General features: G+C 43.0%; 1 protein-coding gene and 1 pseudogene across 26 annotated transcripts in view; one reads left to right on the top strand and one right to left on the bottom strand.

Moving 5' to 3' along the window:
• NRXN1 (neurexin 1) overlaps positions 1-17,815 on the bottom strand; it is a 1,090,355-nt gene that overhangs the window by 399,154 nt on the left and 673,386 nt on the right. The window lies entirely within an intron of this gene.
• LOC130480067 (KICSTOR subunit 2-like) overlaps positions 5,215-17,815 on the top strand; it is a 78,752-nt pseudogene continuing 66,151 nt past the window's right edge.

Below are 17,815 nucleotides of genomic sequence, written 5' to 3' on the forward strand. Positions count from 1 at the left end.
TCAAGGGTGGTGGGAAGATAAAATGGAGGAGAAGAGAATGGCGTAAGCTGCTTTGGGCCCCCACTGAGGAGAAAGGCAAGACATAAATGAAGTAAATATAACTAACTAAATAAATGTAACTTCCATGTTTAGAGGCAGTAAATGTCTGAATATCAAACTTGTCGGGAGGGGCAAGCAACAGGATTATCTTTATACTATGCTTGAGCACTCCCCAGAGGCATCTGATCTGATGCTGTTGGAAATAAAATCCTAGATGAGACTGGCCCTCAGTCTGCTTCAAGAGAAGTTCTGTATTCCTGCTGCATCAAGAAGGCAACGTTTCTCTTCAGCACCTGGACAGCTCCCACAGAAATAGAACACCCCTCAGCAGTCTCACCGGCAATCCAGGCAGACAATCTACAGCCTGTTTAGAATTGCTGTCTGGTGACCCACTTTACTCACAAATCTTTAACTTTGGAAAGATTTATATTCCACATGCTTCATGAATAAATACAGGCTTTTCAGACTTTGACATAGGAACCTGAAAACTCCATCCGTACAGCAACCCTGTGAAGGCATGATTGTTTCAACCTCCCATTATGGAACCTGAGACAAAGAGCAACTTGCCCAAGTCTACACCAATCCATACATGGCTTAAACCTGGAACCCCCAAACTAAAATGCAGGTTCCTATCCACCAATATCATGAATTATTTTATTCACTTACTACGGAGGGAAAGTACTAAGCTGGTCACATAGTTGAAATCCACTGATGCACTTTTCATGTGTCAGCTTTGGCACAATGGCACCGGTAGTGTTTGAGCAAAAGTTAGGTCTGTTGACTGTAGTTAAAGCCCTTGTGTGCATTTCTGACGGCGGAGCAGCAGCACAAAAGATCAGACCTTTAAGCTGTGGAAACATTCCTAAAGCTGTTGAGTCTTGTAATAAAAGCCTTCAGATTTGGTGACCCTGGATAAAATAAGGTGATCTGGGATAAGGAAACCTCAGCAAAGAGGGATAGCATGAGAGTATAAAAGTAGATCATGAAAAATGGGGAAAGACATGAAGTCAAGCCCCTCCTTAGCTAAGAAACTCACCGGGTGGTCTTGAGCCAATCGCTGTTTTCCAGCCTAACCTACTTGGCAAAGTAGGAGGATAAAATTAGATCACTCTCTGTCACTTGCCCCAAGCTCCTTTGCAGAAGGGTGGACTTCAAACAGGGTGGAGAGGTGGAAAGAAGGAAGAAGACATGGTATTTAAAAAGAGGCTAAGAAATTGTAACATAAAGAAAAAGAGGTGGGGGTGCAAAAAAAAAACCCACCTTCCTTTGCTTATGATTTTTTTTTAGAAAATTGCAGCAGCCATTCCTCTCCAATTTCAAGGAAATTGTGGCTGTCAGACATGTTCATCCTTTTCATGTTTTATTGAGAAACCTTAATTAGGAGTTCTTAGTTCTCAGAGTTAAGCTTTTAAATGAAAGGTAAAAGTTTAAAGCATCTTTGGGTAAATATGATTAAAATATATGGTAAGCACTATTTCTTATTCAAAATCAGGAGGGTTTCAGGTCGTTTTTACCTCCCGCTGACATCAGAGTAGGATATGAATGTTTAAATAAGTTAGTGTGGAATCCGGGCAGAGACAAAGTCAATGAAGGGGTTTGGATTTGTTTTAATTGGCACCTGAATGGGAAGGAGAGATACCACTTTGGTGCCCAACTCTGCCCACAATGGAAAGAACAACACCTGAGTCCCAAAAATGAAGCATTATTCAGAGCAGATTATGCAGATATTAAAAAGAAAATATGATCACACATGAGCTTAACATGGCTTTCATTTGTTGTTGTGTCTTTCTCGAAAGATGTTTTCATTTGGGAAGAGAAAAAGATGACAATTGCCCCACTTCCAGGACTGCATCCGGTCCATAGTGAAGATCCCTCTTTCTTAAAATAGCAGATTGAAAAATTCATGGCTGCAACTCTGTCCATGCTTATGCAACACAGTGGGCTGATCCCTGAATATGCCTGTATAGGATTGGGTTGCATGGCTGCACACTTAGGTCTCATGTTCTCAGTTCATCCACAGCCTTTGCTGGAATAATATCTATAGAATCATAGAGCTGGAAGGGGCCATACACAATGTGAAGAAGAAGAAGAGTTGGTTTTTATATGCTGACTTTTTCTACCACTTAAGGAAGAATCAAACCGGCTTACAATCACCTTCCCTTCCCCCTCCCCACAACAGAAATCCTGTGAGGTAGGTGGGGCTGAGAGAGTGTGACTAGCCCAAGGTCACCCAGCTGACTTCATATGTAGGAGTGGGGAAACATTCCAGTTCACCAGATTAGCCTCCGCCGCTCATGTAGAGGAGTGGGGAATCAAACCCGGTTCTCCAGATCAGAGTGCACCACTCCAAACCACCGCTCTTAACCACTACACCACGCTGGCTCTCTGACTGTGTATGATCTGACTGACATCCCTAAAGGAGAAGGAGGCTGACTGCAGATCCTGGCCACTCCGTGTGCATCTTGATTCAAAGGGCATAATTAATTCTCCAAAATGAACTTCAAAATGGAATCTCACGTGTGTTTTTTTAAAGTCCTAGTTCTTAGGAGACTAATTATAATTTTTGTTCATTTCTCAACTCAAGGCTTGTCCAAAGTGGTTGTCCCCAATGAACAGTTAGGGCTTGAAGGTTCTTGGCCACCAATACTGTGTATACTTTTAAATAAGTGGTCAGCAACTGGAGGCCCTGAGTACTGGCTGATCTTACTGTTTCTCCTCCTGCTGCCATCTCAGTAGCTGGCATTACTTCATGAAGTTACACATGAGAAAAGAAAGCCAGGTGTAAGTGGGATTTTGTCAGGGCTAGAATTGATAGATAAAATATTCGAATTGGCAGATATGAAATAATCGGTGACATGGGCAGTTTGAGCACAAAAGCAAGGATGTAGTTCAGTAATGTATGTGCCCACGTGGGGCTGAGATCTTTTAACCTGGTCTGATTTAGGACTTGCTAATAGAGAGGGGAAAGATATGACTTTTCTGTGCTAAGGAGCAGGAGGGGAGAGAAGAAGAAGAAAAAGAAGAGTTGGTTTTTATATGCCGACTTTCTCTACCACTTCAGGAAGAATCAAACTGGCTTACAATCACCTTCCCTCCCCACAACAGACACCCTGTGAGGTAGGTGTGGCTGAGAGAGTTCAGAGAGAACTGTGACTAGCCCAAGGTCAACCAACTGGCTTCATGTGTAGGAGTGGAGAAACAGATCCAGTTCACCAGATTAGCCTCCGCCGCTCATGTGGAGGAGTGGGGAATCAAACCCAGTTCTCCAGATCAGAGTCCACCACTCCAAACCACCGCTCTTAACCACTACACCAAGCTTGCTCTCTTTAACTCTGGAAAGTTATAGGTTGGGCAGGGAGATGGACTGATACTGCTGCGGAACTAGCACTACTTGTGTGCTTGCTGCTGTTCCCCAATCCCTGTCCAACCAATACCTTTTCCACCAAACACCAGTACCAATGCTCACAAGCCATCTTGCCCTGAAAAGACTTTACCGGCTCAGAGGATAGAGGAATAAGTCCCCATTTGTGTGTGTATGTAAGGCTTACTCCTCTCTTTCTCCCCTCCCCCATGCCCTTGCAATTTTCTTTGTTACGTTGCCAAGAGAGGTTCCCTGGAGAGCCCTGTGTTTATCTTGACAGGTGTTACTGAGATCTACTGAGCCTCGGTGGAGTTGTTACTGCCTGCTTTGAGGTACAGTAGAAAACATTAAGACTGCAAACTAATGAACTTACCTTATTGCATTCCAAATCATATAAACCACACAGTGGGCTGGATTAATCTACTAATGCTTCTCTAATGATGCCGTTATTGGGCATATGGTGCAGGCTTGTTATTTTTTTCACCACATCACATGTGTAAGGCTTAAAATAAAATGCACAGTCTCTCCCCACCCCTTTCCATTCGTAGCTACATAAACAAATATATCAAACCTGTCCGTTATTCTAACCCTTCTCAGATTGCAATTTTGCTGGCACAACCTTTGATTAATTTGCAGGGCTAAAGGACTATGGAGAGAACAGAAATGGGATAAGAATTTTTTTCTTTAAACAATACTGTCTAGAAGGGAGTTGGTGCCGCTCTTGGACTGGGGGACAAAGAAAGTAAACTGTGATTCTAAAAAATGGGAGTACCTCCCACTGGACTTCTAATTAAATATCCAGGATCAACCTACAACTATTTTTAATGTAAGATGCTGAGATTGCCTAGGCATCTCACCTTTTACCAGTAAGCTCAATCTCCTATCCTCACGTGTGAAGAAAAAGAAGTAGAGTGGGGTTTTTATACGCCGACTTTCTCTACCTTTTAAGGAGACTCAAACCAGCTTACAATCACCTTCCTTTTCTCTCTCCCAACATACACCTTGTGAGGTAGCTGGGGCTGAGAGAGTTTGGAAAGAACTGTGACTAGCCCAAGGTCATCCAACAGGCTTCTTGTGGTGGAGTGGGGAATCAAACCTGGTTCTCCAGATAAGAGTCCACCACTCTTAACCACTACACCACACTGTGGAAATTTAAAAATCCCTTGCTGGATCAGATAAAAGCCAGGCTAAATGCTTTCTCCTCTGCTGTTTTGGTGGGTAGATGCTGAGAAATCTCTTCTCTGAAAGACTGTGCATGTAGGTCTGGGGCGATTGAAACTTTACCCCATATTTTCTTTGATTGTGTGTTGACTACCCCTTTGTGAAATCTACAGCCAGTGATTGTTTCCAAGGTTTCCCTTGTTTCTGTCTTTCCCTGCTAGCTGATCCTGACCCTGATGTTTCTTTGGCTGTGGCTAAATTTCTGACAGCAGTGGCTTCTACACAAGGATGGAAATAGAGAATGGCATTTGTAAGACTGGTTCTATCCAAGACCTCTGGGTCATCAGATTGCTAAATAAAGAGAAAGTTTTCAACCAGTCCAGAAAAAGATTCCTTTGGGAAGCTGTTAGAAACAAAAAAGAAAGGAGGGATATTTGCCGTCGCTCCCCCAAAACATTGTGGGGATTCCGCCTTGTGTGGATACAGATAAGTTAGACAGACTGATAGCTCTTCCTTGGTTCGGTAGCTTGCTGGCTAATGGAGCCATTTATCTGGCTGTTTCCAATAAATAATGGCACTCTGGCATAGTCATTAAGTTATTTGATTTTTTAAAAATGGGTTCTTAGAGGTGATCTTTCTCGGAGGGATGAGTGATGCCCAGCCACTGGGTTTCAGCAATAACAGGTCTGTGGTGTCCCAAAGCAGTGGAGAAGTGTGGAAATCATGATGGTATGGATCTCACCAATCCACTCTACTCCACTAACAGCAGCACCCTTTGCCAGCACAAGGAGCTGTCCCCAGATGAAAGAGGCCTCCTTGCACAGGGGGTAGGTGCCTTCATTAGTAGAACAGATTGGAAGAATGCATGAATGTGTGAAGCTGCCTTATACTGTATCAGACCATCAGTCCATCAAGGTCAGTATTGTCTACTCATACTGGTAGCAGATCTCCATGGTCTCAGGTGGAGGTCTTTCACATCACCTCCAACATGAAGAAGAGTTGGTTTTTATATGCCGACTTTCTCTCCACATCTCTTTTTTTATTTCTGGGAGCTCACAAACTATAAACCTTCCCTTGTTTGTCCATTATTCAGAGTTATACTGCCTCTGAACATTTAGCAATCAGGGACAATAATAGGTTATAGGCCTGTTGTCCACATATTTGTCTGATCCTGTTGTTGTTTTAAAATGACTATCTAAGGACCAATGTATGCTGGCAGCAGTTAAGCAATACTTTTTCTGGAGCATGCCCCTTCTTGCTGTTGATGAGAGAGTTATAAATTGGTACGTTTCTCCATTGGGGAAAACAATTCTCACATAAAAGTCAGTGAATAATAGTGCAAGTAGCCTCTTTTATGTGCAGGGTCCCCCCCGGGGGGGGGAGTGATAAAGTGTGCAATTCCCCTAGCATATAACCTGCAGTGGCACAACCTAGGAGAAGCTTTAAACCACTTGATTCTGCTAGATATGTAAACAGGCCCTATGCTTAGGGCACCTGTTTAGGGCACTATGCTTAGGGCACCTCTCTCTCTCTCTCTCTCACTCACTCTCACTCTCACTCTCATGATATATCCTAGAGTCACCATAGGTCTTCTACGACTTGACAGCACTTTACACACATACACACACACACTCAACCAGAACTGTATACAGAATTCTGAGACTGTATCATTGATTAACACAAGGGCATTTTACTTTGCTTTGCTTTCATTTCCTAACTCTTTGTCACTTCTGCAGCACACTCAGTTGATGTTTTCAGTGACCACAAAATACAGGGCAACCTGTTCTGCCCATATGGCCCAGGAGCCTTGTAAAACATTGAGATAATAAATTGAAAAGATCAAGAAGTTGGAGCATCATTCTTACAAGTTATTGGGGACTTTTTAATTTAGGGAAAAATGGCTAAGGGGGCATTACATGAGGTCATGATGTGGACAAAATGTATGGAGAGATTTTTTAAAATTTCCCCATAATACTAGATAATTTCCAAATTCCCCCCCCCAAAAAATTGAGTCCATTTGACCTGAATTGGGCTTTTACCTCCCTCCCCTCACTTATTTTTACTGAAGCAGCTGCAGTGGTCACCACCGAGCCCCACATGGACACTGGCTGTGAGCCCCATGTGGAGCTTGGAGGCAGTGGCAGCCATCAGCGCAGAGCTGCATATTGGGCCTGGCTGGGCCAAGCTTGACTTGCTACCTCTGAGCCCCACGTGGAGCACAGAGGCAGCAGCGGCGTTCTGCCTCGGCCTGGCCACCAGGTAAATGAGTGGCAAAGAGAGGGAGGGGGAGGGGTTTTTCCCCCAAGTCTTTTTAAAAATGGTGGCTGAAGTGGCCCCCAAAATGCCCTTCCCCCAAATTGGCATTATTCGGAATCTGTTTTTCGGCTCCTTTTAAATTGTCGCCATTTTTTCAGGGGGTTTTCGGTTCAGTTCTGCCGAACACACACCTCTATTTAATTCTACAGAGATTTTTTTTTTAATTCCCATAATACTAGATCTCACCAAATGAAGGCATTTCTTCACACAAAGAAGACATATGACAAAATGCATTTCTTCACACAAATCCATACTTGACTTGCAGAATTCTCTGCCACAAGTTGGGGTGATAGCTGCTAGCATAGACCACTTTAAAAAGGGATTAGACAAAATCATGGAGAATAGATCAATGACTATTAGCTCCAGCAGCTAAATGCTCAGCAGCATTATACCAGTATGAACTTCTCTACGTGCTACAACCTTTCTAGATACTAATGGAGATCTTGCCACTTGTAGTGCTAAAAGCAAACCCAGGGACACCATGAAGATACAACCTAGTGATGAGAAATCAGCATTTGTCCAGTCTTTCATTCTGTTTGCATAGTGAGATAATACAATCATCAAACCCAAATGATCAGTGCTTTTCGCCAACACACAGCATCACTTGCACAGAAGATAAAACAAAGCTAGTATCACTTTCTGAACAGCTGGTAATACATTTCATTATATCATGATCAGACCACAAGCTAAAGACACGAAGGGGAAAAAAATCCACCATCCTTGCATCTTCTGCCAGCCACGTTCTGGGAATATGCTTCTGAATTAGTTATTTCAGTTACCCAAAGAACACTACAGTTGAATCCCAAGCAGTTAAACCCTTTGAAGTCAATAGGCTTATAAGAGTATAACTCTGTTTAGGATTGCACTGATAGTTACACAGTCCGCAGAATCAAATTCTTAATTTCCCCCCTCCCCCATTTCCCATGTAAATCTTTTCACTTGCTTCAGAGTTCACAAATTGTCCACTTGAGACTCCAAGGCCGTTTTGGAGGCAGGTTTCACCACCCCTTCTTTGTGATCTTTTAAAATTATTTACTTCCAACAACCATTTAGCAGCCAAGCTTGGTAGCAAAGGCAGGTAAAAAACACAGAGGCTGCAAAACTCAAGAAGGAAACGTCTCTCCTCGCCTTCTACCCCAGTAGCCAGACACAGTACGAAGGCAATGGATCATGAAGAAAAGCAATTTCCTACTTCAGGGATTAAGCAGTGTTCTCTTTTGTACTGTTAAATCAAAGTTTTAAGTTTTTTTTTTCACCAAGTAAGACTGATGCCCCCTCCCAATTTGAATAAATCGTCTCCAGAGAAACTGCAACCGAATCCCGAACACATTGCTTTGGAGGCAATCAATAGCACAGATAAAAATCCTTTATGTTGTACTTCTTTGAGCAGGCCTATTGATAGAGCAAGAAAAATTAAGCTGCTACACAAGCCAAAGATAATTACCTTAACAAGGGAGAATTTCAAGTGATATGCAAGTCTCTTTGTTCTCTTGAGGACAAATATAAGATATTCTAATGTGGGGGATGGGTGGGGAATACATCTGATGGTGGTTGGCCGGAGTGAGTGGAAACTTGTTTGATTTTAGGCAATATTTTACACATCCAGAAGAAGCTTCATATTTTCTATCAAGACTAGAGTTTTGAAGTCCTTTCCTCCTGGGAATGGTGTCTATACCTTTGATAGGGTTGCCAACCTCCAGGTGCTGCCTGGAGAGCTCCCAGAATCAGAACTGATGTCCAAACTACATGAGTCAGTTCCCCTGGAAGAAATGGCTGCTTTGGAGGGTGAACTCTTTGGCATTATATCCCACTGAAGTCTCTCTTCAGGCTCCACCCCCAAATCTACAGGGATTTCCCAACCCAGAGTTGGCAACCCTATTAAATGAGGAATCGGCAATGAGACCCCAGGTCAAAACTGACTTCTTAATAAATACCATCTACAGTTGTCCTTTTCCCTTGCCAATCAGTTAGGCCAGTAATCCCTAACACACCCACCAATGTATTTCTTGGTGCCCACTCATTTCTTTCTTAAAGTGCCTCTTCACTAAAGGATTAATCCTGGCTTTCTTACACCTCTCTGGAGCACAAAATGCATCAGAAAATCATAGGAGGCGTCACTTTTCAGTTTACACTGTTTATCCGTTCAGAAACAGGTATCTTCATCATAGCAGGAAGTTTGGTTTAGAACCTCCCAACATTTTACGACTCCTCCCATCAGGTAGCCATGCTGAGGTGACCCCTTGCCCTTTCCCAAAACTCAAACAGAATACAGGCTCAGAAGGTTTGGGGACCCTTAAGTTAGGCACTGAGAGCCAACATGGCATAGTGGTTAAGAGCGGCAGACTCCAATCTGGAGAATTTGGTTTGTTTCCTCATTCCTTAGCATGAAGACCTTGGACCAGTCACAGTTCTCTCAGAACTCTCTCACCCCACGCGGAGGCAGGCAATGGCAAACCACCTCTGAAAGGTCTCTTGCCTTGAAATACCTACGAGGTCATAAGTCAGCTGTGACTTGATGGCACAGACACAAGTTAGGCATTTGGCCTTACCAAATGGAGCTACACATGGGAAATAGAAGGTGTGGTGTAAATTGGGTTGCTTTGCAAGAGAAAGAGGCCCAGGCCCATACTGACTTAGCCCTGGGTACATAAAAGTCATTGCAGACACGAGTGGTTCGAACACAGCAGATTTTCCCATCAGCTACATTTGCCTTTTGCTTCTATGAGTCACTCTGAAGGAAGCCACATGTTTCCTTTACTTTGCAAAGATATTGGCATACATGCAGCAATTAAATAAAATGACAAATTCTCTTTATTTATATAACAAGTAGTGAAAAAAGAGAAAGTGCTAGGACATTCCGCCCAGATAAACCTGTAAATAACACCACCAGCAGGTGCAGCAAACAACAGCCTTGCCTGCCACCCAAGAGACTGGGTCCCTTTTGGGACGTCTGTACTGCAAGCCACCTTGCTTCATCCTGCTATGGATCTGGCTCTCTCTGCTTGCGGCGCCTTTGTACTAATCTGAACTCTTACCTTAATTTTCTTCTGTTCTCAGTGTCTACAACACCCCAGATTATAGTTTGGATCTCACTGAAAATTTCTGTGGGTGGAAGGATTCCTGTTCACAGAAGCACAACTTCCCTGCCTGCTCCCCTCACAATAGACCAAAATGCTGCTCCTGGGGGAAACAGCCCCCCCAGGAATAGCTTGGGGAATTGGAGGTCTGTGGTATGGGTTAGCACTGATACTAACACCATAGAAATTCTGAGGATGCGCTTTCCCTCTGTAAACTTAGTTGTTAGTGGACAACATGGTTCCTAAGAAGAGAAGAAAATAGGTAAGGTAAAGGTAGTCCCCTGTGCAAACTGAAATCAGCTGTAACCTTCATTGGATCAGACTCCTTCTAGACCCACACTTCATAACTCTAGTGGTAAATTTCTGCTAAAGGAAAGGGTTGATTTTTACTGATTTCCCCTTCCTGTTACAGACCTCCAATTCCGCCCCCATGCTGTTCAGGGGAGGATGGCAATCCCCAGGAGCATCATTCTGGGGATCATTTTGGGTTGCAGCAGGAAGAGAGGTGAGGAAATCCCATTCCACTGATGACGTCTGTTAGCAGAGATTTACTGCGGGCCCAAGTCCCTGGTTATAGAGAAGGATGCATGTAACTTTGTTTTGAATTGTTGGGGGTTAAAGATGTAAAACACACTGAATTGTGCGTCCAGTGATCTTCAGATGTTTTTTTAAAAATGGAAAGTTATCCTCTACCATATTTATTTATTTAAAACATTTTATGCCACCTTTCCACTGAGTTAGGGTCCACAAGGTTAATTAAATTCCTTAATTTCTGCCATGGAGTTCTCTGATATTCTGGATTTTGTTTTAAAAAGTAAAGGTAAAGATCCCCTGTGCAAGCACCGGGTCATTCCTGACCCATGGGGTGACATCACATCCTGACGTTTACTAGGCAGACTTTGTTTATGGGGTGGCTTGCAAGTGCCTTCCCTAGTCATCTTCCCTTTACCCCCAGCAAACTGGGTACTCATTTTACCCACCTTGGAAGGATGGAAGGCTGAATCAACCTTGAGCTGGCTACCTGAAACCAACTTCTGTTGGGATCGAACTCAGGTCATGAGCAGAGCTTGGACTGCTGTACTGCAGCTTACCACTCTGCGCCACGGGGCTCCTTTTACACAAGTAAAAAAAAAAAAATCTGAGGTTTAATTTCAGGATTGTTAGCCTGACACATCAACTATTGCCTACACAGGCCAGGAGTTTACTGCATGTTTCTTCTGGCACATCTTCTTGCTGAGATCATTCACAGGTCACTGCATTTCTTCATGGAACAGTGAACTGTACCCAGTTAGAAGAAACAATCCTGCTATTGCTTACATGATGACATATCTTGGATGAAAGAGAACTGAGCTCTTGGTCTTATCTGGAGATACTGCCTCTCTTGTTTATGCTCTTCCACCTCTGATTCACCACTGAAACATGTAAACCAATCAGAGGTTGAAATAAATTCCAGGATGTTTATCTCAAAATGATTCTATGACCTTAGGCAGATCATGAGAGATCTTGGCCATCTTCTGGGCATGGAGTAGGGTCACTGGGGGTGTGGGGGGAGGTAGTTGTAAAATTCCTGCATTGTGCAGAGGGTTGGACTAGATGGCCCTGGTGGTCCCTTCCAACCCCATGATTCTATGATTCTATATCCTGGATGAAAGAGAACTGAGCTCTTGGACTTGTCAGGAGATATTTGCCTCTCTGTTTATGCTCTGATTCACCACTGAAACATATAAACCAATCAGAGGTTGAAATAAATTCCAAGATGTTTATCTCAAAATGATCCATCTTGTAAAAATGTCTTTGGGAATGTAATTCATGACAATTCTGATGTATATCCTGACTAGACCTAGGATTAAATCAATCCCAAACAGTTGGAAACACAGCTGGCTTATTTTCCTTTATAAATGGCCCGGCACTCATGTGAGTGGTGATTACTCTGCCAAAAACATTTATGCTCCAAGACAGGACTAACCTTGGACTAGATAATACTCACAGCAAGTATAATATTGATAAAGCTCCTTCCAAGTTTATGGCGATGTGCCAGCATCCACAGGTGGGGCGGTTGGCCAGTCTATTTAATTCTAAAAATGTTTCAGAACAATCAAAACAAGCTATGCATTGTGAGCTTTTCACCTGCTTGGCTAACGATCAATGATCAATTAATGCAACAAGAGATTTACATCAGAACACAGGGTTACCAGTTACCTCTTGACCACTGGTGGGGGATGGGGGGTAGGGTTGCTAAATCCATACTGGCAAACCCTTGGATATTTGGGGATGGATCCCGGGGGGGGGGGGACAGGAACTTCAGTGGGGTACAATGCCATAGAGTTCACCCTCCAAATTATCTATTTTCTCCAGGGGAACTAATCTCTGTTGTCTGGAGATGAGGTATAATTCCGGGGGATCCTCAGGTCCCACCTGGAGGCTGGCATCCCTAACCATGCCAGAAAGTGTTCACTCTTTTCCTTTGGAATGCTGGAGTTTCTCAGAAGCTCATTAGGAGACATTACGTCACTTCAATTGAGATGGGCATTCTCTAGAGCATGATTTGATGCCCTCCCCTCGGCTGTTCTCCTGGGTAGATTCTTAAATCAACCCAGAGAGCTGAGAAAATGCTTATCTACAGTGGGCGCAGAAGAGTCCCTGTCACACATTTTATTACATTGTGAATTTTATTTGAAATTTAGAAGATCCACAATTGAACCCTGGTTACAACGATTTGGCCTTTTACATCAATCTGTAACTAAAGAGAGTTTAATTATTCAACTTCTGCTCGAGGATAAAAATCCTGCTTTATCCTATGATGTAGCCAAATTTTGTTGGAAGGCTATTGCCAAAAGGAATGCTCAAAACAGAAGGGGTTATATTATTTGTGATGCAGTACATGATGAGTGATGGGTGAACCACGGGTTTTCTTCTTCTTTTCTTTCTCAACAGGTTGATAAATGTATTTTAACTTGTCTATTTTAGGATATTTTATTCTCTTCACTTAACGGCATATATGTACCTGCATTGTTTTGTAATTTTATGCTGGCCATTGGCTGTAACAACAATAAACAAAAAACATTAGGAGACCCATAACTGCTTGTTGTCTCTTAGCCCCTCTGACTCACAGACAAGGCCCAGACCAAGATTCAACACGAACAGCACCATCCTAAGCAGAGTTACACCCTTTTAAGCAGAGTTACACATTATGGTGGACACAAGTCCAACCTGTGGCTGCCAACACAATTTTAGGTATTTAAATATCACCATGAAGGCCTGATCCTGATTGGGCCCATGCTGTGGCAGCACCCGGTGACCTTGTGCCTAAGGGTTGCCAGGTCCCTCTTCGCTACCAGCTGGAGGTTTTTGGGGTGGAGCCTGAGGAGGGCAGGGTTTGGGGAGGGGAGGGACTTCAATGCCATAGAGTCCAATGGCCAAAGCGGCCATTTTCTCCAGGTGACCTGATCTCTATCACCGGGAGATCAGTTGTAATAGCAGGAAATCTCCAGCTAGTACCTGGAGGTTGGTAACCCTACTTGCCCCCCTGCTTTTTCAGGTGCCAAAACAGCAATGGAGGGGGGGCTGTTTCGGCACTTTAAAAGGCACAGGAGGGGAACAAGATCTCTTCTTGCTTCTGTACCACAGGCCTGATGGCAATTTTTTAAAATGGCTAAATTTTCCTCTAAAATGGTGCCAGTGGCCACAGGTTGGACCCATGTCCATTGTAATGAGATAGATAGATAGATAGATAGATAGATAGATAGATAGATAGATAGATAGATAGATAGATAGATAGATAATTATTTGCAGCACTTAGCCAGTCAAAACATGATAAAACGGAAAGCATGGACTAATAAATTCTTACAATCAAAGAATTACAGTCCGAGTCTTAAAACATTTTTAAAACATTTAAAAAAGGAATTACAGCTGGGACACATCTGTCAATTGCGCTGTTCTAAGGCAACGAATTTTCATTGCTGCTAAACAAAATTTCTCTACCTGAAGAGTGGTTGAAGGATTGCCCCCTTGTAGGAGCATCTCAAACCTTTCACCTGCCCTGTCAGGTTTCAATCTTGATAAGAGGGGCTCAATAAACTTCGAACGGGGTAATGTATAGAAATTGCAGTTTCTAAGTCCCCTGATTTGCAGGGGCAGAATCTCTCTTCCCAGGGTGTCTTCTTATATTTCCCCTCAAGCAAAGCAGATGGTAAGGCTGCACATCTGGCCAGGGTAAAGGTCCTTCTATAATTATTTATCTCTAAATAGTGGAGATAGGCTGCTGGTGCAAGGATGTATTTAGTGTGGAGGGGTGCAGTGAATAGAGGCGCCCTTGCTAGATCTGTTTGTCTCTTGATGTCTTTGATCCTTTGGGATATTGTAATGTGTAGTTTGCCTCTAAATAAGTTTCAGAGGAGTAACTCTGTTTAGGGTAGTTCTGTAAGGCTGCAGTTCATACAATGGGGTAGATTCTACCCCTATGCTACCACTCCATTGAGCAAAGTTTTAAGCCTTCCACCAGCCTAAGGAGTACTCCTCCAACTTAAATGGCTCTACTGTTGGAGGAAAAATCATTTACGTTGGAGGGAGGCTCCTTGGAGAATGGTTGGATCCAATCCAATGTTTTCCTGGGAGTAAGCCCCACTGACTAAAATGGGTCTTACTTCTGAGTAGACCCACTTAGAATTGCTCCTTAAGACTTCTTCATGCAGGATGGTGATATTACAATGGCAGCTTCCAAATCAGATTCCTTCTGACAGTGTCAAAATATTACATGGAGACTGAAGATTTTTTTCAAAACCTCAGCAACCAAGAAACCAACAGATTCATACCAGGCCAACTAATATTAACAACTAATATCAATGCACCTGTACTGTCCGGACTCAGCCAAATTACTACATTTAAACACAGGCCTATTCTTGAAGAATTCATAATACATAGCTTACATTACAAAGCAAGTCAGAAATAATGAGAAAGCTTCCTTGAAGTGGGGCGGGGGAGGGAAACTGTCTATCCACCATTACTCATTCTCCTCTGCAATGTAGAGCTAAAAGGGTGTGTTTTGTTTAGGGTTGCCAGCCTCCAGGTGGTGAGCAAGGAACAGTAATTGTAACAAGCACACAAGCCACAAAAGTCTGTGATTCAAGGTTGGATCCAATCCAGTATATTCAAGGTAACGATGCTAAAGCAACACATGTAACTTAAACATGCATAATTGCATCAATATGTATGCATCAAACAGTACACAAATTCTCTACAACAATATAACAAGACAGGAATACAGTATCCAAAAGCCAAGCTGGAAAGCTTCCAAGAGCAGGGTCGAAAAAAAGTCCTGCAATAGCAATGAGGAGCATGCACACTATAAGTGGCAAAAGGACGAGGCGAATCATGATTCTGTGTCTTGGCTGGAGGCTTGACAGGTATAGTTATACACAGCAATTCTTGTGCAGACAAAAGTAGAGAAATGGTGAAAACCGTCCTTACACCCCACAACTGGCTGGGTGTCCAAGGCTACAACAAAGCCTGTGATGTATGAGCCTTGGATAGGATCGGTAATGTTGGTCCGTATGCATGTGAAATGACAAACACCGGCTAAACTTGTTTCGTATCCTTCTTCAGAAACATGTAACACATATAAACTCCATCAGACTGCAGCATTTGCAGTTCATGGAAGGACTCGTGTGTCATCAACCCCCACAATCTCCAGGTATTTCCCAACCTGGAGCTGGCAACCCTAGCTTGACTGGTTGCAGTTTTAGCTAATGTTGAGCAAAAGCAAAGCCGAATAGGTTTCATTGGCACCAATCATAACCTGAAAGTGTACACTGCATGCTTGGTTGTCTGTTGGTAGACAAAGTGGAGTGGAAGGCGTTGCTGAACACGTCAACACTTATGAACTTATGGCTCATTTCTCTAATATAGAGTAAATCCCTCAAATATGCTTGTTTCTCCCACAGTTCTTTCAGGAGATTTCCCCCCTCCATACAACAATATCAGAGTTCTTAATTAGTAATGAGTTATTGAAAGGTTAAATAAGAAATTCTAAGGAAGTTCCAGTTGTCCTAGGAATCTGTTCAACTTATCCTGCACACACAAACGCTGTACCAAGCTCTTGCTCTAACACAGCAGCTAAGTGAATGAGCTCAAATCTCAGAGGGGTAGTAAAAAAGGGGGGGAAGTCTTATGGCACTTTAAAGGATGACAGATTTATTGTGGCATAACTTTATTATGGCATAGACCCACTTCAACAGGGTCAAAACTTATCCCAGACCCAAATTCACTAGGAGGCAAACCAGATTTACCTGTCCCCTATCTGCAATACAGGCATAATAATACTGGCTTTTACAGGGCTGTTGGAAGGACAGCTGTAACTACGTATGTGAAACACTGAACATTAGAAGTGTGGTGTAAATGCTGAGTATTGTATAAAGGCTAAGCCTTATGACGTCTGCTGTGTCATTTATTTGCACTTATGCAACAGATGTTTATGACCTTCAACAATCCAGCTGTCTAACCTCACTCCCACTCGAGTCAAAATCAGGTCTTTGGCAGGGAGATGCAGCAATTTCTTGAGAATAAACCAGCTTTCAGTTGGCATTTAAAAGTTACAAAAGAACAAAAGTCAATCAGCACCAAGCATCAATGCACACAGGGAATATCTTTCCCACCTAGATGACCACCTAGACATACCACCACATGGGAGCACAGCATGTGTCCCTACTGTCATGTGGGCAACATGAAATAATAACTGGTCCTAAGCTTGGAAGTTGGAAGGTAAAGGATGTGTTCATATACATACACGGCAAGATCCCCCTGCACTATGACTGACAGTCCTCACACTTACTGACCATGCTAGCATCTCCAGGGTTCAGCTATCTGACCATTAGTCAAGGTTGTGCCATAATTAATTAGGCCATTTAGCCATAAAAGAACCTTGCTATATTTGCATTGACTTAGAAAGAACTAAACTCACATTGGCATTACCCACTAAAAGGTTCTCGGTGCAGATTGATCTAATGGAACTTTCCTGACACAAATTCAAGCTGCTTCCAGTTACACACTTCCCCATCAGGAGACCTTTATTCCTTTCATTAACTGGAAATCTTCCCAGGACCGTGGGCCTCCTTCTTCCCCACTTTTGTCAATCTGGTAACTTACCTTTCTGATCCCCTCCCCCAAGGCCCAGTCCTCTCTCTTCAAGCCTGGAATCTTCTGTTCTCAACCCAAGTACCTGGCCCTATAATTGAAGCCAAAACTGCTCCTCAGATTGGGGTTGTGCTTGCAGAAGGCTATCCCTTTCTTCTGAGCTACAGCCTGCTCTTCCACTTTGAATTACTTTGGATTAATTTGCTACATGGATTCTTGGACCTCTGCCTTGGGAATTGGATCCAAATAGTCAGGAGGCTACAATATTTTGCTCCCTTTTGTGGGCATTCTAGTGTTGAGTATTACAGTGAATGCCTGATATTACAATTATTTGAATTTGTTGATTCCCCAGATCAGTTGCTTGCATTATTCCCCTCAATAAAATTTGTTTCTCATTTTACTCTGTCTGGATACTCAATAGTCCTTCCATTCTTGCAGAATAGCTTTGGTACGAGATTTTTAAAAATTGTTTGTATAGATCGCTTCCCAGATGGGGGCCATGTAATCTGTGTGTAAAATCCAAGCTAATGGCTCCTAGGTGGAAAGAATTGAAGGATTTTCCTTATGGTCAGGCTACTTTAATGGGGTTTTGGACCAAAGTGGCACATTCTAGAGTATACATATTTCTCTCACCATTCTCAGGAGGTCTAGATGCAGACTGATTTTTTTTTTCATTGCAAGGATTTTCACCCCTGCCCAAATACTCAATCTGAGGCCTCAGGTGGAAGGGGGG

The sequence above is a fragment of the Euleptes europaea genome, chromosome 7 (assembly GCF_029931775.1).
Source record: "Euleptes europaea isolate rEulEur1 chromosome 7, rEulEur1.hap1, whole genome shotgun sequence".
In the NCBI taxonomy this organism is placed as follows: domain Eukaryota; kingdom Metazoa; phylum Chordata; class Lepidosauria; order Squamata; family Sphaerodactylidae; genus Euleptes; species Euleptes europaea.